The sequence below is a fragment of the Vulpes lagopus genome, chromosome 19 (assembly GCF_018345385.1).
Source record: "Vulpes lagopus strain Blue_001 chromosome 19, ASM1834538v1, whole genome shotgun sequence".
In the NCBI taxonomy this organism is placed as follows: Eukaryota; Metazoa; Chordata; class Mammalia; order Carnivora; family Canidae; genus Vulpes; species Vulpes lagopus.
The window spans coordinates 4860954-4888501 of record NC_054842.1 but is presented as its reverse complement, the minus strand read 5'-3'; the positions used below and the strand labels follow the sequence as shown (position 1 = coordinate 4888501).

General features: G+C 39.0%; 1 long non-coding RNA gene across 1 annotated transcript in view; it reads right to left on the bottom strand.

Moving 5' to 3' along the window:
* LOC121478530 overlaps nucleotides 1-7709 on the bottom strand; it is a 54538-nt gene extending 46829 nt beyond the window's left edge. Inside the window, exon 1 of the long non-coding RNA XR_005984510.1 lies at nucleotides 7336-7709. This is a non-coding gene — a long non-coding RNA (uncharacterized LOC121478530). The remainder of the gene's footprint in view (nucleotides 1-7335) is intronic.
* Nucleotides 7710-27548: the final 19839 nt, after the last annotated feature.

Here is a 27548-nt window from a genome sequence, read left to right as displayed (position 1 = left end):
TCCCCTCTAAATTTTACCCTGGCCCTGGAAGCAAGTGCCCTTTTATTTAAGGTACTGAAGCCACAATTGTTTGAATGTGTGCTCTAAACAACTCGTTTGTGTTATAACCCCTTTGTTTGCCTGTGATTCAACTTTGGAATCACTGTCAATGAGGATTATATCATGAACATTATCCTTGGAGTACTTTATGTAGCAATTCTTATCACATTGCTGCTATGTCTGTTGAGGCAGTTGGTTTAGGGGTGAAAATAGGAGGTATAGTATGGTTATTAGTGGCTATTGCCTTTATTTTTAGTTCTGTTTAACTACTAAGAAAAATACTGACAATTTAAGAGCTTCAACTGAACAGCAAGCTTCAAAAAAAGATGTGTGAGTTTACTTGAGTTACTTTTAACTTTGAGCTCCACCTACACACACCTGCTGAAAGTGTGGACAAGAGGGAGGACATGTGGTGACAGTCCTTGGACTGAGAAACCTCAAAGGAACCTAAGAGAAGCTTAAGGTCTCTGGGATCCCTTTAAGAAAATTGCAAAGTCTGGGAAAATGCTTCATCCAGGTGTCTTTCTTCTATTTTGGACGTACAAGAAATCAGAAGAAAAGCAAAGTGTAATTTGCATTTTCAGTAGGAAGCAGAAGTGTGTAGTCCTTCAAAACAGCCTATCCTTACTCAAAAAAATCAGCAAGTCATGCATGTTAATACTGAAGAGATTAAAGCCTAAAGAGTTTAATATCTCTATTCTCAGTTAGGTAACCAGTTCATGGAAGGGGTAGACGTTGGGCATGTATGTTCCAATTTCCACCCAGTGTCCTCATCATCACCTTATATCCTTCTCCACATTACGCTACAATCAAAGATGTTTGTCCATGATGGTTTTGGTAGGCATGTGAGACTTCATTTCATAAGGCTGATACTTAATTTCCAAATCTCCTGTGCTAGAAATCTTTGAGCCTTCTTTGATTTGGCTCTATCTCATTCCTCTGACCGCTGAGGAGGGATTAACCAAGTTCAGGCCTTCAGCGTTTGGGATCTGGTTTCCTACAATGGCACCTTAATGCACTCCTTTCTCTCAGACTCTCACTTTTCCAATTCTGTATGCTTCCACTAGGTTTATCTTCCTCCCAAGTGATTTGGATCACTCTTTTCCTGAATACTATTCTAGATTCTCATTGCTTACAGAATCTCATTAAAAATCCTTAGGCTCTTAGGATATGAATCTAAAATGCTTCTCCAGCTTCATCTCCTATGATTTTTTTTTACCAAGTATGTACTGCTGGCACTAGGGCCTGCCAGACTTTTCCAGAAAAAAAAAAAAAAAAAGCCGTGCCTGTTGTTCTCCTTTTAATGCCCTGGATCTTAATAGATACCGATTCCTCTCTTCAGAATACTATGCTTTTCTTCTTAAATTATCATAATTTGAAGCAACATAGTTAATTGAGTGCAAGTGAACAAAACAATGTTGAATTCAATACCTATTCTCTCCACTTTGTTTATATTCCAAAATTTAGTCTTCTAATTCCTCTAGATGATTAGTTCCAGAAACCATAGAACACCACATCTATGTCAAATATCTTCCTTTAGAAGAATGCTTACCCTGTTACGCCCCCTGTACTGTGATATCCTATAAACAAGTCTGCTGTCAGAGCCCCCTGAGCTAATGGGCATATGGCCCACACACCTCATTTTCCAGTCACTGCATATTCAGCTGGAGGGAAATAATCAGAGTCATCAATACAATGAAAATCTGGTCCATGTCAATCTTCCACCACGGGTCATCTCCCAAAAGCCAGATATATATCCAAAATAAAGAGAAGGCCCTCAACCAGTTATGCACAATGCCAAGAGAGGCTATGCTTGTCTTAGGATTAAGTTCTAATAACCTGGCTGAAGGGTCCCAGGAAGAGAAATTGTCCAAAAATTTAGTGCTAATTTTTCTGGGGTCTCCTGAGGCTACTTCTAGAGTAAGAATCCTTGAGAAGCAAGAGGTCTGAAAAAGGAGTAGTCCTATTAAGGTAAAGATCTTCATGTAGAAAGGTATGCATAGAGGAATATTTAATAGGAAATATGTTCTCTTGGGAGGATTAATATAGGTCGTCAAAGGAAAAGGACCTTTTTAGGGGTAGGATCCTAATGGAAGAAGGGTTCTAGTGAAAGATCTTCACGAAATAAGGGTCCTTAAAGGGAAAATGTCCTCATGAACAAAAGTCTTCATGGGGAGGGATTTTAATTGGAGAAAGAGTTCTCCCTGTTTTAGGATCCCTACAGGAGAAGAATACTCATGAGGGAGAGTTCCCTCAGTGAAAAGCCTATATGAGTTTTGTTTCCTAGGCTAATGACTATTCCTCTACCAGAACTCTTCTTCATATGACCTTTCTAAGAAGAGTGGGAGATGGATTCCATGCACAAGAATAAAAGCAAGGAACCTAATAATAGCAAATGTACATTGGTACTATGTACCAAGCAAGCCTGACTCCCTTTACAATACTCGCTAATTTAATCCTTACAAAAATCCCAGGAGGTAGGTGAATTATCATATACATTTAACAAGGATGAAACTAAAAAAACAAGGCAAAGTACCCTGCCTGAATCATAAAATTGGTAAGTAGTAGAACTAGAGTTTGAATCTAAAACCCAGCTTCTTGACCAATATACTAATCTACAGTAATGTCAAAGGCCTTATATTATTCTACCACAGAAAGAAGTCAGGGATTATAAACTTGAAATCAAAACCCAACAGTTCTCCCATCAAAGGACTAAACAAGCCTGACTCTGCTTAGCTTCCAATATCAGACAAGATCAGGCACGTTCAGGGTGGTATAGCCATAGACTATAAAGGCAAGAGAAATAAAAACAATAATGAACTATTGGGACTTCATCAAGATAAAAAGCATCTGCACAGCAAAGGAAACAATCAGCAAAACTAAAAGGCAACCTACAGAATGGGAGAAGATACTTGCAAATGATATATCAGATAAAGGGCTAGTATCCTAAATCTATAAAGAACTTATCAAACTCAACACCCAAAAAACAAACAATCCAGTCAAGAAATGGGCAGAAGACATGAACAGACATTTCTCCAAAAAAGACATACACATGGCCAACAAGCATATGACAAAATGCTCTGCATCACTGGCCATAAGGGAAATACAAACCAAAATCACAATGAGATACCACCTCATGCCAGTGAGAATGGTGAAAATGAACAAGGCAGGAAACAACCAATGTTGGAGAGGCTGTGGAAAAAGGGGAACCCTCTTGCACTGTTGGTGGGAATGTGAACTGGTACAGCCACTCTGGAAAATTGTGTGGAGGTTCCTCAAAGAGTTAAAAATAGATCTACCCTACAACCCAGCAATTGCACTGCTGGGGCTTTACCCCAAAGATACAGATGCAGTGAAATGCCAGGACACCTGCACCCCAATGTCTATAGCAGCATTGTTCCACAATAGCCAAAACGGTGGAAGGAGCCTCGGTGCCCTTTGACAGATGAATGGATAAAGAAGATGTGGCATATATATATACGACAGAATATTACTCAGCCACATGGATGGAACTGGAGAGTATTATGTTAAGTGAAATAAGTCAATCAGAGAAAGACAATCATCATATGGTTTCACTCATATATGGAATATGAGAAATAGTGAAAGAGACCATAAGGAGGGGAAACTTAGTAGGGAAAAATTAGAGAGGAAGACAAACCATGAGAGACTCCTAACTCCAGGAAACAAACTGAGGGTAGCTGAAGGGGAGTTGGGTGGGGGGATGGGGTAACTAGAGGATGGGCATTAGGAGGGGACGTGATGTGATGAGCACAAAGTGTTATACTATACGTTGGAAAATTGAATTTAAATAAATTATAAAAATAAATTTAAAAATAAAATACACACACACAAAAAAGAATCTCACAGCTCTATAGGCTTTATTGTTCTCCTATTCTCTTAACACTGAGGTACCTTCTGCCTAAAAGAGTAAAGAATTAAACTCTTAAAACAGAAAGGTTTGAGCATTTGTTCAGGACAGCCAGAGTCTCTGGAATACAAAACCCCAGAGCTGCAATAGGAAGTGGCTATTATTGATGAAAAAAATCTGGATAGATCTTTGAGGGATTGGATTAAAAAAAGTCAGCTCAAGTTGCCAATTTGGGCCTGAAGAAGAAGAAACTTTCCAAGGGTCCTCAACCCTCAGTAAAGTTCCTGTGACATGCAGGACTCCAAAATCAACCCAACCTTGAGACACTGGTTGAGGCCTGTGATGGAATGCCCATCACTTGCACTTGGTCACCAGCCCAGGAAACAACTCTGCCTTTAGGTCTGCACTACGTTCCTACCTAGGCCCTGCCTAAATTGTAATCCTAATTGGTATGCTGTTGCAGAAACAGCAAACTAATTTTCTTTTTTTCAAGTCTGTGCTTCCTAAGATTCCTAATGCAATGAGACATCCAGACATAAAGCAAAGAAAAGGGAGGTGTAACCACCAACAAAAACAAAAGGCAACCTATGATTAGATGATATATGTAAATGATACATCCAGTAAGGGGTTAATATCCAAAATACATAAAGAATTTATAAAACTCAAAAACCAAAACCACAAATAATCCAATTAACACATGAGCAGAGGACCTGAACAGACATTTTTTCAAAGAAAACATAGAGATGGCGAACAGATACATAGAGAGATACTCAATATCATTCATCATCAGGAAAATGCAAATCAAAACAACAATGAGATATCACCTCACATCTATCAGAATGGCTAAAATCAAAAACACAAGAAACAATAGGTGACGGCAAGGATGTGGAGAGAAAGGAACCCTCTTGCACTCTTGGTAGGAATGTAAAGTGGTGCAGCCATTGTGGAAAACAGAATCGAGTTTCCCCAAAAACTTAAATATAGGATTATCTACAATCCAGCAATCACACCACTGGTTATTTACTCAAAACAAAAACACTAACTCAGATGGATACATGCACCCCTATGTTTATTGCAGCATTATTTACAATAGCCAAGATATAGAAGCAGATCAAGCATCCACTGGTTGAAGATTGGATAAAGAGGATTAAAAGATACCAACTTCCAGTTGTAAAATAAATAAATCCCAAGAATGAAATGTACAGCATAGAAAATACAGTCAATAACATTGTAATAACATTGTATGGTGACAGATAGTGACTACACTTATCTTGGTGAGCACTGAGTAATGTATAGAATTGTTGAATCACTATGTTGTACACCTAAAACTAATATAACACTGTATGTCAACTATATAATTCAGTAACTAATTAATTAATTAATTAATTAATTGAGGGAAAGAAAGAGAGAAGACAAGTGGGAAGAAAACAAAGGCCAGATGGTATCTCAGAAAATCAGTGAAGTAATAGGATTAGCTCTGTGCCACACTAGCCATTGACCATCAACAACCCTGGGGAGAATTAAGCCCAGGATGAGGCAGAAGACAGATTAAATTGCAGCATGTTTAAAGTCAAAATTCACAAATCTAAGCCATAGATATATTTGGCTCAACCATTACTGCAAGTCTCTCCCTATACAAGAATTAGATGACTTCATGTAAAGATGATCCATAAATGAAAAGGGACCAATTTCATACATAAAACAAAGAAACCAAAAAAAGGGGGCGAACAACACAAGATGAAAAGCATACATAAAAATGCGAATGTTTCTTCAGTCACAAAGAATTGCAGGTAACTTTCTTTTAAAAAAGACTTCATAAAAAAAATAAATAAGACCTCATATAAAAAACTAAGTGTTCAAAAAGTATCAAAAGAGATTATAATAGGAGCAATAAAGTGAGCCAACAAGGTAGAAATGGAAGAAGAAAATGAAAACAGTACAGAATTCAAGTCATATCAGAAGTAGAAAACTATTGAATATCTATAACTAAAATATAGCCAAGTCTCTGGATGGCAAAGCTTGGGTAATTGCTCAAGCAGTAAGAAAGACAACAGATAGGGGCAATAGAGTGGCTTAGTCAGTTAAGCGTACCACTTCCACTCAGGTCATGAGCCCAGGATCCTGGAATCGAGCCCTACATCAGGCTCCCTACTTAGCACGGAGTCTGATTCTCCCTTTCCCTCTGCCTGCCACTTCCCCTGCTTGTGCTCACTCTCTCTCTCTCTATCAAATAAATAAAATCTTTTAAAAAGAAAATAGATATTTAAAGGATGATGAAGGGGATGATAAAATAAAAAACAAATAAGAATCAATATATACATAATTAATATTCTGAGAGAGAAAAAATGAGCCAAATATTTATCTATTTACTTTCTGTGTATATTTTATATAAAGGGAGTTCACTTCTGCCACTGTTATTATATATTATTGGTTAATATTAGTAATAATTATAATATAGATAACACAGAATAGAACCTTTTTATATGTATGTACAAGTGTGTATATTGAATATATATATGCACACACACTCACAATGGTAGAATAGTATATAACAATAGTAAAAGTAAACTTGCCTGGAATAAAGAAATACTATGCCCTGAGGAATATTGGGCTAGGGAGGAGTTGATTGCAAAATATTCATCAGTAAATTCTATTCCGATGGAGTCACTGAACATTAGGGATGAAGATAAAATAATCATCAGAGACTCAGTCTTCCACTTTTATAGATTAGGTAATTCAAGCCAATTCTTCCACAGGGCACACAAGAACTTAAAGCATACGGAAGTGAAGAAGGAAGAAACCTAAACCTAGAGAAACAAGAAGTACTTGAAACAGCCTAGAAGGGTTTAAAATCATTGAGTTCCCAAACACAAACTTCAAAATAACCATCCTAATATATTCAAGGAGATAAAACACAAGATTGAGGATTTGAGAAGAAAACTAGAAATTATAAAATAGAACTAAGTCAAAATTCTTAAACTGAAAATTTTAATTGGCAAAATCAAGAACTTAAGGCTTAGACACTGATGAAAAAGAATTATTGAACTGGAAGCAAGAACAGAAGAAAATATCCAAAGTGAAACATGAGAGAGAAAAGGATAAAAATATAGAAAAAGAGTCAGAAAAAAGTGAGAAAGACTGACATGTATTTAATGGAATCCCAAAAAGAGAGGTTACAGAGAACTGCACTGGAGCAATACTTGGCAAGATTATGGCTGAGAATTTTTCAAAACTGATGATAAAAGCATCAAGCTATAGGTCCAAAAAGGCCTAAGCAGAGTTAGAAAACAAAACAAAATAAAACAAAGAACAATTAAACACTTCAGGGTAAAATTAATGAAATAAGTGTTATGGTCCTCTAAAGAGGCAGGTAGATCCCCAGCCAAAGTTGAAGATAACCAGAGGCTGTGGAATGGTTGACTACTTACCTAACGGAGGTCTCTGAGGAGAGCAGGGCAGGTGTCTCCAGCAGGTCTGAAATGAGGTCAGAGGCCAAGGAAAGCAAATCCTCCTGGCTGTCACTGTGGCTAAGGGGTAGGGCCAGGGTGAGGGTCCCCTCCTGCAGGTAGGTTTGAATTCCTGTGGTTTGAATCTCCAACTGGCACCAAAGGAAGGAACACACAAAGGCTTTCTTATCAGCTTCTCCAGATGTGGGCAGAAGGAAGAGGGTATGGGAAGTCTCAAAAGCTGTCTGCAGTCAGGCTTCTCATTACAAAGAACAATCAGACTGCTTGGTGACTGACTGCTCTTCAGAAACAATGGAATCAAACAGAAGACAGTGAACTCATACCTTCAACGTGCAGAAAGCACAATAGTATCAATCTAGAATTCAATACTCAGCAAAATACACCTGGAGAATGGAGATGAAACAAATACAAATAAAAAAATGGAAAGAATTATAAGCTGCATATACAAACCACACTTAGGGAAAGAACAAAGAATCTTCTGCAGGCAGAAAAAAAAAAATGACCCCGCGTGAAAGCTCGTGAGAGCTCGGAGATGCAGGAAGGAATGAAAAGCAACAAAAAGGCAAATATGTAAGTCAACCAAAATGAATGCTTCCTGTATAAAATAACAAAATGTAAGTATTTAAAAAGAAAAAAATCAGGAGGGCATCAAGGGAGAAAAAGAAAATCATCAACAGGATTTTGGAGGGTGTAATTGTGTGTTGGGGAGGAATTTGGTGAGGTTCTTGTCGAGCTCAGCATTATCCAAGCAACATTTAATACCAGTAGACAATGGTGCAATTTCCATAAAGTTCTGAGTAAAAAGAAGACATATACATTAATTAGATACCTAGCCAAGTCATTTTCCAAGTACAAATGCAACTGAGAAATATTCCAAAAGATGAAAGAACTCAGGAAATCTAACACTGTGAGTCTTTCATGAAGAAAATTATTAGAATAATAAAATGAACATAAATAGCAATAAACCAAGGTAAAGAAAATATAAATGCAATGCTAAGGTAAAAGAAATGCTGATGGTGTGTTTTAAAAAAAGGAAAAAAATTGACCACAGTCAAAGAAAAGGCTGTAAATGTTATAAAACTTGGCAACATTAAAATAAGATAACTAATAAAATCAGCAGTGTTAAGGAAATAAGAGAAAAAAGTATGTTTGCTAATTCTTCAACTTTTATAGCAAAGATTTCCAAAACTATATTACAAAATTAAATTATATGGTTCGATATTATTCCAAACTCATAAATTTTTTCATACTAAAGAATCTTTGAAGACTAATACATTTTTAATAATGACACACTTATCTTAAGTATAACCATTTTAATTATAATTTATGTTGTATCCTTAGGCAATTCTTCTAAACTTCTACCTTACATACCCAGTTTTTTCTCTATTATGTGCATAGAGAGATATCTGAAGTGATTTTCACCAAAACTTTATTGATTATCTCTGGGTTTTGTTTTTTGTTTTGTCTCTGGAGAGTGGAATTTGGAAGAATTTTTATCTTTCCATAATCCTTTCTCCATTGCTTGAATGTTTTATGATGAGTAAGTAGCATTTTTAAATAACAAAAGTCATTTTTCTCAAAGAATGATAACAAAAGGAGAGAAATATTTGCAACATATATGACAAGCAATACCCGATACACAGCTATATAAACACCACCAGGAGGAAGAAAACACTATAGGATATTGGCACAGGACATGAAGTCAATTCACGAAGAAAAAATACAAATATTGGTAAGCAAATGAACAAAATGCTCTACTTCATTAATTTTCAAGCAAAAAATTAGATGGAAATAAAATATAAATATTCATTTATCAGATTGACAAAAATGAGAAACATTATCAGTCTATGTTTGGTGAATGGCTCCTAGGACTCCTTATACTCTACAGGCATGCAGTTTGGAGGAGACAAAATGTACTCTACTTTTTTCAATATAGTGAGTTTTACTATATTGAATTAGGACAATGAAGAGATATGAGTGGGGGTAATACATATTCTATGGATAGAATTCTTTTCATGTTCTAGTTGTCTTCCCAAATTTTTAATCTTGTCTCTTCTCTCAAGTTCCTTAAATGAATTTGTATTACTTTACAGTAATTTCCAACAAAATCTCATTACTTTGAATCACCAAAAGCAACCAGAATTTTTCATCCACTACTAGTGGGTGTATGAAACAGTACAATCACTTTGAAGAACTGTTTGGGAGTTTCTAATAAAGTTAAAATACATTGACACTATATCCCAGAAATTCCACTCCTAATTATGTACCTGAAAGAACTCAATGTCCATAAAATCTTGTACAGAAATATTCACAGCAGTTTTAGTTATAATAAACAAAAACAGAACACAACCTAAATATCAATAGGAACGTAACTAAACTGGTTCATGCAGGTAATGGGATACCACTCAAAAATGCAAAGGAACAAATCACTGATATAAAAACACATGTGAACGTCACAGACATAATTTGAGCAGAAGAGTACACACTACATGCTTTCTTGTATTTGAAGTTCTAGAACAGGGACAATGTATCTATGGTGATAAATGACAAAATAGAGGATATCTTCGTGGAGGGGGCTATTGCCTGGGAAGGGACATAAGAAAATGTTCATGGGTAAGAGAAACGTTTTATATCTTAATCTGAGTGTTGGTTACAAAGGTATATGCAAAAGTTAAAATTCTTCTAACTCTCCATTTATGATTTCTACATTTTACTTAAAGAAATTATAAATTGTTGGCTTGGAACAAAGGCCATTTACCCCACCTATAAGGGATGGAACACCGCCTAGCACCTTCTCTCCCAAAACTTAGTAGATTCCTGGTTGCCTAGGAGCCACCGGAGCCTGGGAAGGACCTGAAGAGCTGGATGGATTCAATCCAAGGAAAGAAAGGGGTGACTGACCTCATTTCATTACTTTGGATGGAGCTGTATCTATGCTGTTTGGTAAAACAGCACAAATGTAAACGAGGTGTAAACTGCCTTCACATCTCATTTAGAGAACAGACGAGGCGTGAAATGCATTTCACAGGCACAAGTACTGGAGGGGTATGCTTAGCATGGTGCAATGTAGAACATTTGTTCCTCTTCCCTCAGGGATGCTGGATTATTTCTGAACATGGCTACTGTAGGGACAGGAGAAGGGGGTGAGGGTGTCAGTGCAGGGGGTGGAAGAAGAGCTCTGCTGTCTCCTGTACTTGTGATGCCTACCTTCCTTCCCCTGCCTGACCACCTCCTACACACCTGTTAAAGTCCAGCTCAGGTACCATCTCCCTGCTCACCACTCACTCTCACTGATTCATGGCTTTCCCGTCAGGTCACCCACAGCACTTGGCTTAGCACACAAATCTGTCACTTATTTCCCTCTGCCTTATATTACAAGGACAAGGAATGTGTATCATTCTTGTCCTCTGCTGCTTGAATTCATAGTTGCTCAATTAACCCTTAAGGAATGAATGTGAACTGAGGCAAGGGAAATAGGGAGGGAGAATACTGTATCTCAGGATGGCATTTTAGCAGTCAAGCCTCATAAGATGAATTTTGACAGTAGATAGATTGAAAACTGTTATATCTCTATCACCAATTCTAAAATATTTGGCTGGTTTTATAGGCCTTTGCCAAAAAAATGGCCAATCTTTTTAAGAAAACAGTTTTGGGCTTACATTCCCAGTGCCTGATAACAATATGTCTCTGTGTGAACTGAAACTTACATATTTGAATTTTGTCTCTACTTAAGGTAACCAAAATGAGGAAGATTCCAGGCTATAACACAATGAAATTATCATACCAAAGATTTTTTTACTAGATATTTCCAGGGAACATTGAGAAATTGAGGTGGAGTTACACACTATGAAATAAATATTTCACTAAGATTTAGAAGATCTGAAATCAAGCCTAGCTTCAAATCTACCTTGAAAAATTGCTTACCATCTTGAGACCTTCATTTCTTCCTATGCAAAAAGTGAATTGATTCTGCGGTACAGTGTACTCTATGACCTAATTATTGCTTTCTCTAAGGAATATATCTCAGACAGGTACCCAGCTTAAGACACACAAAGATATTCACCCCAGCATCATAAATGCCCACCATTATAAAAGCAGAGAGCTGGAAATAATTTGAAAGCTTATAAATGGGGAGTGGCTCAGCGGTTTGGCACCTGCCTTCATCCCAGGGTATGATCCTGGGGTCCCAGGATCAAGTCCCACATCAGGCTGTCTGTATGGAGCCTGCTTCTCTCTCTGCCTCTCCCTCTCTGTGTCTGTCTCTCATGAATAAATAAAATCTTTTTAAAAAAAATAAGCTTATAAATTTGGGCATAGATCAATAATGTTTCCATATGAAAAGGACCGTGTACCTACTTAGATGGGTCTCAAAGACAAAAGGTTGAGGGAAAAATGAAAAATACAGCTTGGAATTTATAGTACAGTATCATTTAGGTAAAGAAACACTCAAGATAGAGGAGAATGAGACAGTATTAGGAGATAAGAGTATTAGAAACAAACAAAATATTGAATAAAATAAAAAGAGACTATGTATGAAGCAATGCCAATTGAAAGACATTAAATCTTGGTTTAGCAAAATAGAGACATAAGAGGATAAGCGAACAAGGTTTTATCTTTCCTGATTATCTCAAGTCAGAGCCAAAACCCTCAAGATTTTCAATGGCTTTAAAAATGGCCTCACATTTTGACCATATCATCTGCTATATTTGGTCAAAGGTTAAGCCCCGTGTGTTTAAATAATATAAGCTGCACAATATAAGTGGCAGATTGTCACAGATTTTGCTCAGTATTGACAATCAAGGCATTTTTTATTGTTAATGCAGTGTTAATTGGGACCACGCTAACATTTAATTAATTTTAAGTACAATAGATCATTTGTCAACAAACGGGGGTAAAAATATTAATTGAAACATATGTGAATGGTTATTTGCCATGTGTAGGAAACATTCAACCATTAAAGTTAATCACATTGTGATTAATTGATTTTAATTGATTCAAGATGGGTTCCTGTGGCATAACAGAAGTCTGTCAATAAAACTTACAATTAAGCCTCATTATGAAAAGTAAAGTTACTAAGATAAGCAGGGATGGGCCAGAGCAGCAGCAGACTGCTTTCTTTATGATTTGGAAGGAAAGAAAGGCCAGCATCACAGGGAGAACGACCAAAGCCCAGAGACTGGGCATCCTGGGAAAGTAGAAGAGCTCCTCAGGGAATATACTTGAGCCCGGGAAATGGAAACTGATTGATGAAAACTCTGGAGGTGAGAGGGCTGGTAAGGAGCTGGGTCCAGTGGTGGATGGGGAATGCCTGGGACAAGCAGCTCTATCCATCAAGTACAGAGATGAGAAAAGCTCTGAAACCCAGTGGGGTCTACAGATACATGGAGCCGGAGTGTTTCAGAGGCTACGAAGCATGCTGGAATGGGCAGGATCACAAGTCTTAGGAGTGAGCTTTCCCTACAAACAGATGTTAAGTTGAATCTTTTGCTGATTAACATGGATGGGGCTCGCAAAGCCCCCAGCGACCTGGGTCTCAGTCATGACTGCTGTTCTGAATGGCAGATGCCTACACAGTACTCCAAAAAGTCTTCTTCAGGATGCCCAGCTTTGCATATGATTCTCATTGGCCTACAAGGCCAATCTACTCATTCACTTACTCTTTACTCAGGAAATTGAAGTGCTTGTCATTTGTTTTCACTATAAGCATGGCACATAAGGATTCCCATGATATTGTCCCATCAAACTTCTGTGACTTCCTCTCCCTCACCCTATGAGGGAAAGTTGGAACCTGCTAACAAGTGCTTTTTCCAGGTATTGGGTGTGAATATAAAAACTTTTTGTCTCAGTTCGAATTACTCCCAAAGTAAAGCTAGAGCATAATTAATATATTTGGTCATTGTCCCCAGTTCTTGGCAGATTTTCAAAAACTCTTGGACCTTTCTTAGTGACAGGAGTGTCTTTGGTATGCTAATGAGGTGACTCATGGCAGAAGTCCCTATATAGTTTCAAGATGGGAGCTAGTCACCAGAAAGACTAGCCACATAATTAGAGAATTGGAATTATGAACCAGCCCAACCCCTGGGGAAGGGAACCAAGCTGGAGATTAAATTCAATCATGAGTTAATCAATAATAATTGCTAATCCATAATAATAATCATGCATATGTAATGAAACTCCAGTAATAACTCTGGATACCAAGGCTCAGTTAAGGCCTGGTTGAACACACTGATGTGCAGGATAAATGATGCACCTAGATTACACAAGAAGAGGACATGGAAGCTCTGATCCTCCTTTTAGAAGTTGCCCTATCCATCTCTTCCATATGGCTGTTCCTGAGTTATATCCTTTATAGTAAAACTATAAGTTTTATATGAAACTATATTGCATTCAGTGAGTTCTATGGGATTTTCTAGTAAATTATCAAAACCGAGGGGGTCATGGAAGTCTCTGAATTTACAGCCAGTAGGTCAGAAGCAGGTGACCCTGAGGCTTGCAGGTGACATCTAAGAGGAGCAGTATGGTGAAGGAATTTGTCCTTAACTTGTGGGATCTATGCTAATACCAGGTAGTTGGAGTCTGAATAGAACCCAGTTGGTGTCAGAGAATTGGTATCAAAACAGAGAAGGTTAAGACAAAAGTGTGGGTGCAGGCAATTTTTTAGGAGGCAGTCCCAAGAAGAAAAAGTAAGGATTGAGACAGAGAAGAGAGAAAAGCTGATATAGAATGCAGTAATTTCTGGTTATCTCTGTGGCAACTAAGGGTCAGTACTGTTAGGGATGTGTGAAAGAACCACAGAGAACACATCTGCAAAGACAGGGAGGTCAAGGAACTCCTCCACTCATCCTCCTCCCCAATTGGTTAAGGGTTGCTCTGGGGAAGTGACTCACTAATTCCTCCACCACTCTGGTTGTAACTGAGTAGTGTCCTTGGCTTCAGAGAAATTCCTGAAGCAACAAAGCAGAGAGACACAGAGGTGTAAGCTTAATGCAAAGTGCCAGAAACATACAAGCATCAGAGGGGTTAGAGAGAGGAAGTGGTTTGGTGTATGACTAGTACCTGGCACATTCATGAATCTTCTTTTAAGATTTTTTTTTTTTTTTTTGCGAGTAGGAAAGAGAGAGCACAAGCAGGTGGAGCAGCAGGTAGAGGGAAAGAAGGGAGAAGTAGACTCCATGCTGAGCAGGGAGCCCAACATGAAGCTCAATCCCACAACTCCAGCATCATGACCTGAGCCAAAACAAATGTTTAACCAACTCAGCCACTATATTCATGAACTTTTAGAGCAATTCTTTATATAGTATCTTAAGCTGCTTTTTGGAGTAAAATCATAAACAAATAATTTCTAAGGCAGAATTCAAGCTTTAGAATATTTTCCTTTCCCACCCAGGTCTACCCTACAGAGGAATCAGCCCAAGGGTTATTTGCAAATAAGTCACTAGGCCCACACCATACAACAACCATCCCCTTGCAAGAACTGATTGGATTAGGAATGATACCATTCCCTAAGAAGCTAATCTGTAGGCTAGCCACTAGACCATGGAAGCAATGAGGGACAGAGTTATGCTATCAATGCTGGAGCTAGAGTAGAAACAAAAGGAGAATGATTGAGTCCTGATAATGAAGGAGCCTCCGTACTACAAGGATGTATCAAGATGGTCTGAGGCAAGAGCTGCCTTGGGTAGAGCAAGCATCTAATTCCCAAATTACATTCTAGTATTCACAGACCTCCATGCTATTGCCCTGCTTCTGCAAGAGGCCTTCAGGGCAACTCACAGACAACTTCACAACAGTCCCAGTACTAGAGGTAGCCTGAATGAGGGCTCTTTTCCTGGCCATGTAAGAATGCTTCACAACAGATTGCTTCCAATAGAAGGGTTCTTACATGGCATGAAACCAGCCATGGCCACCAGAACCTGCACCCTCTACCTTGAAGGTTGCTTTCCTCTATCCGTCATCACCATCACATCCTTGACCCATCAGGTGTCCCAAAAAACAGATCTCAGAGATATTCATTGAGCAAGGGTTTGGAAATAGAAAAACAGCAAGTAATAAAGACTCCATTTAAACATAGGTAAGTTAAGATGCCTGGGGGCTTGCCAAGGAGAGAGAAAGAAAGACTGAAAAGACAGACAGACATTTTGACCCAGTTCTGGAATATTTCTTACAGCACAACATCTAATGGGGGCAATGGAGTTAACATTCAAAATAAAACTCTCTTCCTATGACCTTCCAATCACCTTTCAACCTGCCTTTCTTGACTAGAGCAATAGTACTTACTTATAAAAGAGTCAATATTAACATCATGCAAGATAATTTAATCATAAATCCTGTTTTCACTTCTGTCTGAATGTTGGCTTTCAGTCTTGCCCCATATAATGGGGCATCTGGCCAAATTCACATCCTTCAAACCTTGGAACCAATCACCACAGCCAGGAAGATACAACATTATGGTTGCCTGAAGCTGAGTGATTTGCCCAACCCTTTCTTTGACCAGGAACATGGGATACCAAAGGAAGAAGAGAAAGTAACCACATCTATCTCTACCAATTTCCCCACATATTCATTCTATAAGTATATTCAGTACCTACTATGGACCAGGCATGGTACTAGGCTCCGAGCTTGCAATGATGAACAAATTCAATATAGTCCCCACCCACACTGAACTTACAGTTGAGAGAGTCTAGCTGACTTTGGAAACAAGCTAGCTAACATTTCTGAACATCACTTCTCCCTGTAAAATGACAATAATGATATTTATCTTTCATTGCTGTAGGGAAATTTTTTTTAATTTTTTTTATTATTTATTTATGAGAGTCATACAGAGAGAGAGAGAGAGGCAGAGACACAGGCAGAGGGAGAAGCAGGCTCCATGCACTGGGAGCCTGACGTGGGATTCGATCCCGGGTCTCCAGGATCGCGCCCTGGGCCAAAGGCAGGCGCCAAAGCGCTGTGCCACCCAGGGATCCCTGTTGTAGGGAAATTTAGATGCAGCTTCTAGTATTCAGCATTAGTTCAAGCTGTGGTGCTGTGGTCAGGGGTGGCAGCTGCAACATCCTCATTACCTCAAATTCTATAGTGAGATTTTGGGTATTGTTCCTGGCTACACAGCTTCCAAACTGTTCTTTAGCCTCGCTGGAGATTCTGTGCATAAGCTAATATCTTTTAATAAATTACCTTTCTGCTCAAGCCAGTTTTGATTGTTTGCTATTAAAAGCCTTAACTGATAAAGTCCTTAATAAATGGTAACTATAGTTACTAATCTCTCAGCCTCTTGTCCCTTTATTAAGAAAAGTACAGCTGAGAGCCATGAACTGTGGGACCAAAAAAAAAAGCAGCCCGAAGAATTAAATATGACCCACGCTCTAGATACAGTAGAAGTTGAAGGCAGCCCCAAGTCTGATGGGCAGGCAGGGTAAAAAGTCCTTGTCATTTTCCAGGGTCTGGAGGAAGTAGGGAGGCAGTTCTGCCCTCCACACACAGAGGTAAAACAGTGACTACTCCAAAAGTGCATTAGATGCTGCTGCTTCAACTCCAGATCGAATTTCAGACACTTAAATATGTTATGGCCTTTCAATTGAGTTCTGTATCTTCAGTGGAACAGGAAAGTAGAGAATCTTAGATTTTCCTTGTCGTTCAGGAGACATTAAAGAGAACCATATCCAATCCTTGACCTTCACAGGAAAAGCACAGGACATGATTGGCTCACAACCTTGATCCTGATGGGAAAAGTCCCATATTTTGCCAAACTGACCCTGACATGCAGCTGTCAGATAGCCCTTAAGGAACAGCCAGGTCACTAATTAGACATTGGGGCAGGTCACTCTCTGAGCACCTGCCTGAGGGGAGATGCCTATCTTCCTGGAAACACATCTGGCCAGCAGTCTAAGGACTTTAGAATTTATCTGGTCTTGTTTCTCTCACTCCACCCTCAACCAACCTCAGAGTCATATCATCCCACTTATATCCTGTGATACTTTCAAGTTAACCTCCCTTTACCCTAGTTCCTGCACCTTTAAAATGGGTGGGGTGGGGTGGGGTCATTGTACCTAACAGAGTGAGAGTATTAAATACAGTATCTATAAAATACTAAGACAATGTAAAATGGTTAGTCATAATCTTATATTTAAAGATTAATTTTTTTAATTTTTAAAAAAGATCACTAAGTACAACTAATTGTATCTTTGCCCTCACTTACCAGAAAGCAGGCTGAGGGCCCAGGTGGCATGTGCAGCAGTCTTTACTGACTTGACCCTCATGGCTCTGCCTCACCTCTTCCTATCTTCAGAGAGGTGGGGAGAAGACCAGGAGCAATGACTGCGTCTACCACAGCTCACACCACCAGGCAGAGTTTACAGAGAGATGCAGGGACCTCTTGCCCCAGCCCCAGAGAATGTTGCTCATTTATGATCCTCCTCTGGGCTCCTAGGGGCTGGTCTAGTGACCCAGGGAGAGACTCTTTCTCAGCACACAGAGCTGTGACCATTCCCAGAATGCTCACACTAGTGCCACATCTGGTATGGCAGGAGTGAGACTCAGGGAAGGTTGGGGTGAGATCATAGAGACTCTCCTAAGCATGCATGAGTTTAGAGCTCCATTGGTTGTTACTATGGAGCCATGGAAGGTTTTCGAACAAAGAAATAGAATGTTAAGACCAAGTTTAAATTCTGACTTTTAAATTGGAGTGAGTATAACCAAGATTAACACTCCCCTCAGTTTGACTAAACTTTAGACAGACTTCTGACTATTGGCCCTGATCTCCCTTTCCTTAGAGCATTTATTTTTAGAACATTTGTGACTGGAAATTCTTTCTCTGCCCCTTTGAGAGCTAACTCTTCTCCCAGCCAATTACAACCAGGGATATTGTTCTTCTGAAGGACCTGGGAGTCATCTCTTTGAAATGCAATCCTCAAGAGAAGATTAAAGTCATCTCCCAGTCTCTGCTGGCAGGATAGAAGCCTAACTCTGATAAACACCAATTAGCAAATACAGACAGCCTAATCACATTGACCAAACTGCCACCTAAAGTCCTCCAGTACTTTTCCACCCGGTACTTAAAAACTTCCATCTTTCGTATCTGTGAAATTGAATTTAATCTTTCTCCCCTATGGCAATAATCTTGATCTTTATTACAGTAGTCCTGAATGAAATCTTCCTGACCTGTTTAACTTCATCAAGTGTGATTCTTTTTTTTTTTCCCTGACAAAGGTGGGCAAAGAAGCCATTTAGAAGCTGTTATAATTTTCCAAGAGAACAGAAAAAAGCAAAGACAGTAGAGCTAGAAAGCATGGTTTGGATGTTGGAGAAGAGAGTAAAAGCAAATTTAAAAGTTAAAGCAAATCTCCACTATCCTTAGCTTCTAGGCTCTAATACTGCCATCTCACTCCTGGCATAAAGGACAGTATAGAAACTGAGTTGGGATGGAAAGACGACATGGACAGCTCATTTTTTACTCTGCTGGTTGAAATTTCTGTTAGACAGATGTTGAACACACAGTGTTGGAAATGAGGCAAGGTTAAGGGTACAATATTATATTTATTTCTGTTCTTCAATATAAAATATATATTTTTAATCATTATGAAGGTAATACACATAGTAGAAAGTTGAAACACAGATAATTAAAAAGTAAAAAACAAAATACCCAGATGTTCAATGAAATAACAGCCACTGTTCCATTTAGAGTAGTCTGTCCCTGAGGGGTTCATGGGCTGGAAGGAAAGAAGTAAGAAAATGGATTGTTTGTAGCTAAAATGACGATTGCTATGAGAGGGTTTTAGGCAGTTACTGTAGGAGGCCGAGGGGTAGGCAATGACCCTGGGAGATAGAGGATGGGGAAACAGTCACCAGAAATGTCACATTTGAGCTATAGTTTAAAGTATGAGTTTGACAGTTGTAAAATAGGAAGTTTAATGAAGAGAATGGGAAGGTAAGCCACTGGCTGGGAGAAGACACTTTCTCTAGAACATCCATCTAAGAATTCATATCCACGATTATAAAGAACTCCTACAAAGCAATAAGGAAAAGCAAATAATCTGATTCTGTAAATGGATGAAATACTTAACAGGCACTTCACCAAAAAGGTATTTAAATGGCCAGCAAAGACATTAAAAGGTGCTCAATTGTACTAGCTATTGAAGAAATGCAAATTAAGTCCACAATCCTCCATCAACACACACCCACCAGAATGACTAAAATTAAAAGTCTCAAATGGGGCTGCAGAGCAAACAGAACTCTTAAACTTCTCTAGTGGGACTATAAATTGGTAAAGCAACTGTAGAAAACCATTTATTTAATTTTTTTCAAAGATTTTATTTATTTATTCATGACAGACAGAGAGAGAGAGAGAGAGGCAGAGACACAGGCAGAGGGAGAAGCAGGCCCCATGCAGGGAGCCCAACGTGGGACTCCACCCCAGGTCTCCAGAATCACACCCCAGGCTACAGGTAGCACTAAACCGCTGAGCCATCAGGGCTGCCCTAGAAAACCATTTAGTGGTATCTACTAAAACTGTTAAATGCCAATCTGTGGGAGCAGTTCTACTCATACAAATCCAAAAGAGAATGTGTGTTTACAGAAAAACATGAAAAAAAAAAAAAAACATGAAAAAAATGTTAACAGCAACAAAATTCCTAATAGTCCCAAATTGGAAAAACCTAATGTCCATCAATAGTAGAAGGAATAAAAGTGTGATACATTAATTATACAGAGAGGGGAAGAGAGAGAAAGCAATAAAAACAGGAATTGACTACAAGGACATGTCACAATATAAATAAATTTCACAAACATCATATGAGAAAAATAGACAGCCATAAATAGTATGTATTGAATTATTGTGACATGGGAAACAGATGCCGAAGAAAAATTATTAAATTCCCTTACTACCTACAGCCCAGTGACAAGTCCTTGAAACAGGCAGAGTGACCTTTCTCTAGGGACTCAACTGCCTCGATGTTAATACTTTCCTAAGGAAAACAGGTAATCTTAGCCCAACACCCAGGATCCTAGAAGTCTACTTCAACATATAAAAATTCATTTGGAAACTTCCTTTATCTCTATCCTCCCCAGGATACACGTTGGTGATCATCCCCCAAGCATATGACCTACTGATAGACATCTGAAGGGTCTCATGACTCAGGTTTTGTTATACAGTAATGAGTGACTTTCCTAACAATAGCTAGCCCCCTCAAGGTCCTGAAACCTTGTTTCCAACATTCCCTAGAGACTTTGTTATCCCTAACCCCCTCCCAACTGGAAAGTATATAATGGGCCCCTCCTCATGATCTCAGTACAGCTCTTTCTGTCCATGGGTCCAGTCCTCGTACTTTAATAAAATCACCTTTTTGCACCAAAGACGTCAAGAATTCTTTCTTGGCTGTTGGCTTCAAACCCTGACGTTTTTCCTACATCAGATTCCCTTTACATAAAGTTAAAAACCAGTCACAGTTAATGTATGATGTTATAAATCAGAATGTCGGATATTCTGGGGGGCAGGGGATTACTGAAAGGGGGCTCTAGGGATTTTGAAGGGGGCTGGCTATGATCTGTTTCTTGATCTGAGTGCTGGTCACTACATGGGTTCATTCTGTGAAGATCCATCAAGCTGAAAATATATAATTTGTATGTTTTCCTGTATGCAGATTACACCTCAGTAACATTTATATTAAGCAAAAGAGAAGCAAGGGGGGGCTCATTTTGACTGAAATGAAAGTTGCATGGAGAGAAGTTGGCTCCACAAACCTTGTATTTCATAATCACCTATACAGTCTGCTTTTAAAAGCCAAAGACTAGAAAGAAAGGTGAATGGAGGAGCAGAAGTCTGAATTCCTCAAAAAGGAACAAAGACAAGTCAGTGAGAAAGAATACAAAAGGAAAATGATGAAGAAATTAAAACAAAGGGGAAAAAATACTTAGAAAGCCTGCAGATTAGAAATTGAGAGAAGCAGGACAGTGACTTGACAATTATAGCATTTTTGTTTTCTACCTTTCATGTGAGAAAGAGTGTAATCAAGAATATTTAGAATGCTTAGCCCTACAAAGATCTTAATTGTTCTCTCTGCTTGTTTCAGGTGGAGCTGGTACTACATTCTGAGGCAAATGGAGTTTTTCCTGAGATTCTTCAATCAGGAAAGGAGAGAGGTCAAATAAGAGTCTAAAATTCTCAGAACCGAAGGAAATCCTCCCACTGTTCTCCACCATTCCCTCCTGTCCCACTGAACCCTTACCTCATTACTGCCTCAGGCTGCTAAATATCCACCTTGCCATGCCCACCTGGCTGCCTCTTTCCCTCCACCTCCCTCCTTGCTGCTCAACTATCAGTTTTTCAACTGTCTCCCTGTCCCACAAATGCCTTCACAGGAAAGGCCGGAGGCCCTGGGCTCAGTGTCTGGGGTCTCCACCCTGTGAGCTCTGATGGAATTTTAGTGCAATCCAGCATCGTTCATCATTGTCAGATCTCTGTTGCACTGAGAGATCGCCACAGCAAGTGCAAATCCACTGTTCAGACATCAGATAGGCAAGTTGTCTTCATTTCAGGTTCCCAGAAAGGTGACAGTTCTTCTCCCAAGTTTAAAGACTTAAGGTCAGAAGCCAGGATACATGAGAAATCCTTGTCTTTTTCTTTTTTTTTTTTTTTTTTTTTTTTTTTGCCAATACACCAAAATATTTATTTTTTCCAACAATTTCTGAATGAACATCATAAACAACAGCTATTTGAATTATTTTGAAAAGTTATACACTGCTGTTAAAACATGCTTATTACAACAGTAAGTTTCATATTAAATTATAATTCTGATATTATTCTGCTGTTTGATATAATCTCTAAATTTTTGGAAACAAGTTTCAAGCCCTAGATCAAATTTACTAACCCAAGAAATAAGTTTACTGAGAAGTGAGTTTGAATAGTAGCTAAATTTCAAGCAAACCATAGAGATAAGATATTCCTCCTCCTCCTATCCACTTCAGCAATTGAGAAAGCATAGTCCTTATTTTTAGTTATATAATTTATCCACATGATGATATGTATTACTGTAATTCACTTGGTCACTCCTCATCTTCATTTTGTATTTTAGCACAATGTCTGTGATAGTGGTGGGAGAGGGCTGGGGTAATGTTTGCCACTTAAGAGCAGGAGGGATTGCTGAGATTGGGAGGGTTTCTTTCCCAGATACTTTCTTTCTTTTTGTTAAATTGTTAGCTAGCAGCTGCATGTTGGAACACAAATTCCTTGGTTTACAGTGAAACAGCACATCCCATAGGATAATATTGCTTTGAAAAGGAGATGACGGAAGTCCTGTTGGTGTGGCTTGATGCAAATTACATCCCCTGTATCCCTCAGTTCATGCCACATCTATGTGATTCCCTGCATGCATTTTCCCTGCCACACCTGTGAGTTGCCTGTATACATTTTTCCAGGATAGGGAAGAAACCTTATTTGAGCCCCAAAGGAAAAATTAAAATACTAAGCTTAGTGAATGTTATTTTTTCCCCAATAGGTTCTTGGTAAAACTTCATTTAACAAATATTGTCAGAAAGTATCCTTTTCTGCTGCTCTACTGAATTCTTTGAAGCCTTAAACTATTAATTCTGGGTGCCACAACAATGATGAGGAAAACGTAAAATTATATATATATATATATGAAAAAGCAAGTATTTAGGTTTCAGGCTTTTACTTGGGAGTTGGGAATAATATTACAGATTTTGGATCTTTCCATAGGATTTAATGGCTAATACCTGGCAGAGTAACTGGGAGGCATTTTGAATGATTAGTAAAGTGAGTGACAAAGGCTACATCCATTCCCAACTACCTTTCCCTTTTATTTCTTCAGTGCAGAGACTGGGGATACTAACTATTCACCTTTCCAACCTCTAGCTAGATCTAGTCATGTGATAACTTTCCAATAAGTGAAACTTAAGAAAAATCTACTCAGTTTCTAGGAAAGCTTTTGATTTCCTAATAAAAAGGGTAGATAGTACTGCTTCTTCCCTTACTTGCTGTTTTGTTTTTTTTTTTGTTTTTTTTTTTAATAAACTTTTATTGGTGTTTAATTTACCAACATACAGAAAAACACCCAGTGCTCATCCCGTCAAATGTCCACCTCAGTGCCCGTCACCCATTCCCCTCCAACACCCGCCCTCCTCCCCTTCCACCACCCCTAGTTCGTTTCCCCGAGTTAGGAGTCTTTGTGTTCTGTCTCCCTTCCTGATATTTCCCAACATTTCTTTTCCCTTCCTTTATATTCCCTTTCACTATTATTCATATTCCCCAAATGAATGAGAACATACACTGTTTGTCCTTCTCCGATTGACTTATTTCACTCAGCATAATACCCTCCAGTTCCATCCACGTTGAAGCAAATGGTGGGTATTTGTCGTTTCTAATTGCTGAGTAATATTCCATTGTATACATAAACCACATCTTCTTTATCCATTCATCTTTCGATGGACACCGAGGCTCCTTCCACAGTTTGGCTATTGTGGCCATTGCTGATAGAAACATCGGGGTGCAGGTGTCCCGACGTTTCATTGCATCTGAATCTTTGGGGTAAATCCCCAACAGTGCAATTGCTGGGTCGTAGGGCGGGTCTATTTTTAACTCTTTGAGGAACCTCCACACAGTTTTCCAGAGTGGCTGCACCAGTTCACATTCCCACCAACAGTGTAAGAGGGTTCCCTTTTCTCCGCATCCTCTCCAACATTTGTTGTTTCCTGCCTTGTTAATTTTCCCCATTCTCACTGGTGTGAGGTGGTATCTCATTGTGGTTTTGATTTGTATTTCCCTGATGGCAAGTGATGCAGAGCATTTTCTCATGTGCTTGTTGGCCATGTCCATGTCTTCCTCTGTGAGATTTCTCTTCATGTCTTTTGCCCATTTCATGATTGGATTGTTTGTTTCTCTGGTGTTGAGTTTAATAAGTTCTTTATAGATTTTGGAAACTAGCCCTTTATCTGATATGTCATTTGCAAATATCTTCTCCCATTCTGTAGGTTGTCTTTTAGTTTTGTTGACTGTATCCTTTGCTGTGCAAAAGCTTCTTATCTTGATGAAGTCCCAATAGTTCATTTTTGCTTTTGTTTCTTTTGCCTTCGTGGATGTATCTTGCAAGAAGTTACTGTGGCCAAGTTCAAAAAGGGTGTTGCCTGTGTTCTCCTCTAGGATTTTGATGGAATCTTGTCTCACATTTAGATCTCTCATCCATTTTGAGTTTATCTTTGTGTATGGTGAAAGAGAGTGGTCCAGTTTCATTCTTCTGCATGTGGATGTCCAATTTTCCCAGCACCATTTATTGAAGAGACTGTCTTTCTTCCAATGGATAGTCTTTCCTCCTTTATCGAATATTAGATGACCGTACATTTCAGGGTCCACTTCTGGGTTCTCTATTCTGTTCCATTGATCTATGTGTCTGTTTTTGTGCCAGTACCACACTGTCTTGATGACCACAGCTTTGTAATACAACCTGAAATCTGGCATTGTGATGCCCCCAGCTAAGGTTTTCTTTTTTAAAATTCCCCTGGCTATTCGGGGTCTTTTCTGATTCCACACAAATCTTAAAATAATTTGTTCTAACTCTCTGAAGAAAGTCCATGGTATTTTGATAGGGATTGCATTAAACGTATAAATTGCCCTGGGTAACATTGACATTTTTACAATATTAATTCTGCCAATCCATGAGCATGGAATATTTTTCCATCTCTTTGTGTCTTCCTCAATTTCTTTCAGAAGTGTTCTATAGTTTTTAGGGTATAGATCTTTTACCTCTTTGGTTAGGTTTATTCCTAGGTATCTTATGCTTTTGGGTGCAATTGTAAATGGGATTGACTCCTTAATTTCTCTTTCTTCAGACTCATTGTTAGTGTATAGAAATGCCATTGATTTCTGGGCATTGATTTTGTATCCTGCCACGCTACCAAATTGCTGTATGAGTTCTAGCAATCTTGGGGTGGAGGCTTTTGGGTTTTCTATGTAGAGTATCATGTCATCGGCGAAGAGGGAGAGTTTGACTTCTTCTTTGCCAATTTGAATGCCTTTAATGTCTTTTTGTTGTCTGATTGCTGAGGCGAGGACTTCCAGAACTATGTTGAACAGCAGTGGTGAGAGTGGACATCCCTGTCTTGTTCCTGATCTTAGGGGAAAGGCTCCCAGTGCTTCCCCATTGAGAATGATATTTGCTGTGGGCTTTTCGTAGATGGCTTTTAAGATGTCGAGGAAAGTTCCCTCTATCCCAACACTCTGAAGGGTTTTGATCAGGAATGGATGCTGTATTTTGTCAAATGCTTTCTCTGCATCTAATGAGAGTATCATATGGTTCTTGGTTTTTCTCTTGCTGATATGATGAATCACATTGATGGTTTTACGAGTGTTGAACCAGCCTTGTGTCCCAGGGATAAATCCTACTTGGTCATGGTGAATAATTTTCTTAATGTGTTGTTGGATCCTATTGGCTAGTATCTTGTTGAGAATTTTTGCATCCATGTTCATCAGGGATATTGGTCTGTAATTCTCCTTTTTGGTGGGGTCTTTGTCTGGTTTCGGAATTAAGGTGATGCTGGCCTCATAGAACGAATTTGGAAGTACTCCATCTCTTTCTATCTTTCCAAACAGCTTTAGTAGAATAGGTATGATTTCTTCTTTAAACGTTTGATAGAATTCCCCTGGGAAGCCATCTGGCCCTGGACTCTTGTGTCTTGGGAGGTTTTTGATGACTGCTTCAATTTCCTCCCTGGTTATTGGCCTGTTCAGGTTTTCTATTTCTTCCTGCTCCAGTTTTGGTAGTTTGTGGCTTTCCAGGAATGTCCTTGTCTTTTTCCAAGCCCATGTGGCTTTGGAGTAGCTGGAACCAGGCCCTGAGGTTGTGGCAAGGAATGCAGCTTTCTCTTACTTGGGCAAAAACTATGCAGAATCTCCAATAAAGGAATAAGCTTCTCTTGGGAAATGTGGGTATTTCTGCCCCTCTTTGACCCCATAGGTTGTAGAGACTCACTGATAGCTCAAAACAGCCCACCTTATGGATCATGAAATCAAAAGAAGTGAACTCCAGCTCAGCGACTTTCAAAGTGTAGTCTCCTGACCAAGATCAAAAGCTTAGACATGACCTTGGAGTTTATTAGAAATGCAAATTTCTGGTCCTCACCCCTAGATTTACAGAATCAGGAACTAGGGATGGGGTCTGGCAATCTCTGTTTTAATGAGCCCCAGATGGTTCTGTGCAAGCTTAAGTCAGAGGAACACTTATCAAAGAGTAGACTTGGATGTTACTTCCCACTCCTCTGAGCTGGATCTTCAGAATTTCTTCTGAGTAATGGGGGCTGAGGAATCCTAGATTAGATCTCTGGAGGAGGCTCTCTTTCAGCTTTAATATCTGTGATTCTAGAGCTTCAAAGTACTCTAATGCTTCTCCTAGGGTACAGCTAGCAAGAGTTCGTTTGTTAGTCAAGCCAGGTGCTGATTATACAGCCCCAGGGATTTATTTGAGTCATTGCCAGAGCAGTTGAGAGACAAGAAGGGATAACAAAACATTAAGATATCGTAACAGAAACAGGTGAACCCTTCTGAGCCTCCACACTTGTCCCCTAATATAAATGTGGGACATGCTATATAGCACCAGCCATGGGACATGGAAAGAGGAGAAAAAGATTCCCTGTTTTGCAGAGGGATACCTCAGAACAAGTCACAGAAAAAGCAGGCTTCTGGGATTTCTCTGCCTCTGTTGTTCTAACCACCATCTACTCTCATGTCCCCTAGACCTGTACCCCTAAAGCCAGCCTATTTAAAATAAATCTCCCACAGTCTGTTCAAAAGAGATTTGTTCTCCTGAATTTGTCCCAGACTGAAAACTGCACACGTCCAAGGTTTAAGAGCTTATGTTAGGAGAAATTGAACATTATCTCAGGATAATGTTTTCCTACTGCTACTTAAATTTCCAGAGGCATTTACAAAAATTAAACTTCAATGGGAAGCCAAGTCCTTTATTTATGAAGCCAGCAATAGACATTGATCCTATGATAATGTTATTATTTTTCTTATTGCTCTTGTCCATGTGCATTTCATCATCACTGGGTTGGATGAGTATAGGGTGGCATGGGGATAGAATGTTTATTGACTTGCAGTTTCTTGGTGCTTTAAAAAGGCCTGTGGTTCTGTCTCAAGGCCTTTAGAAAGCTAGTTATGCACAAACACATAT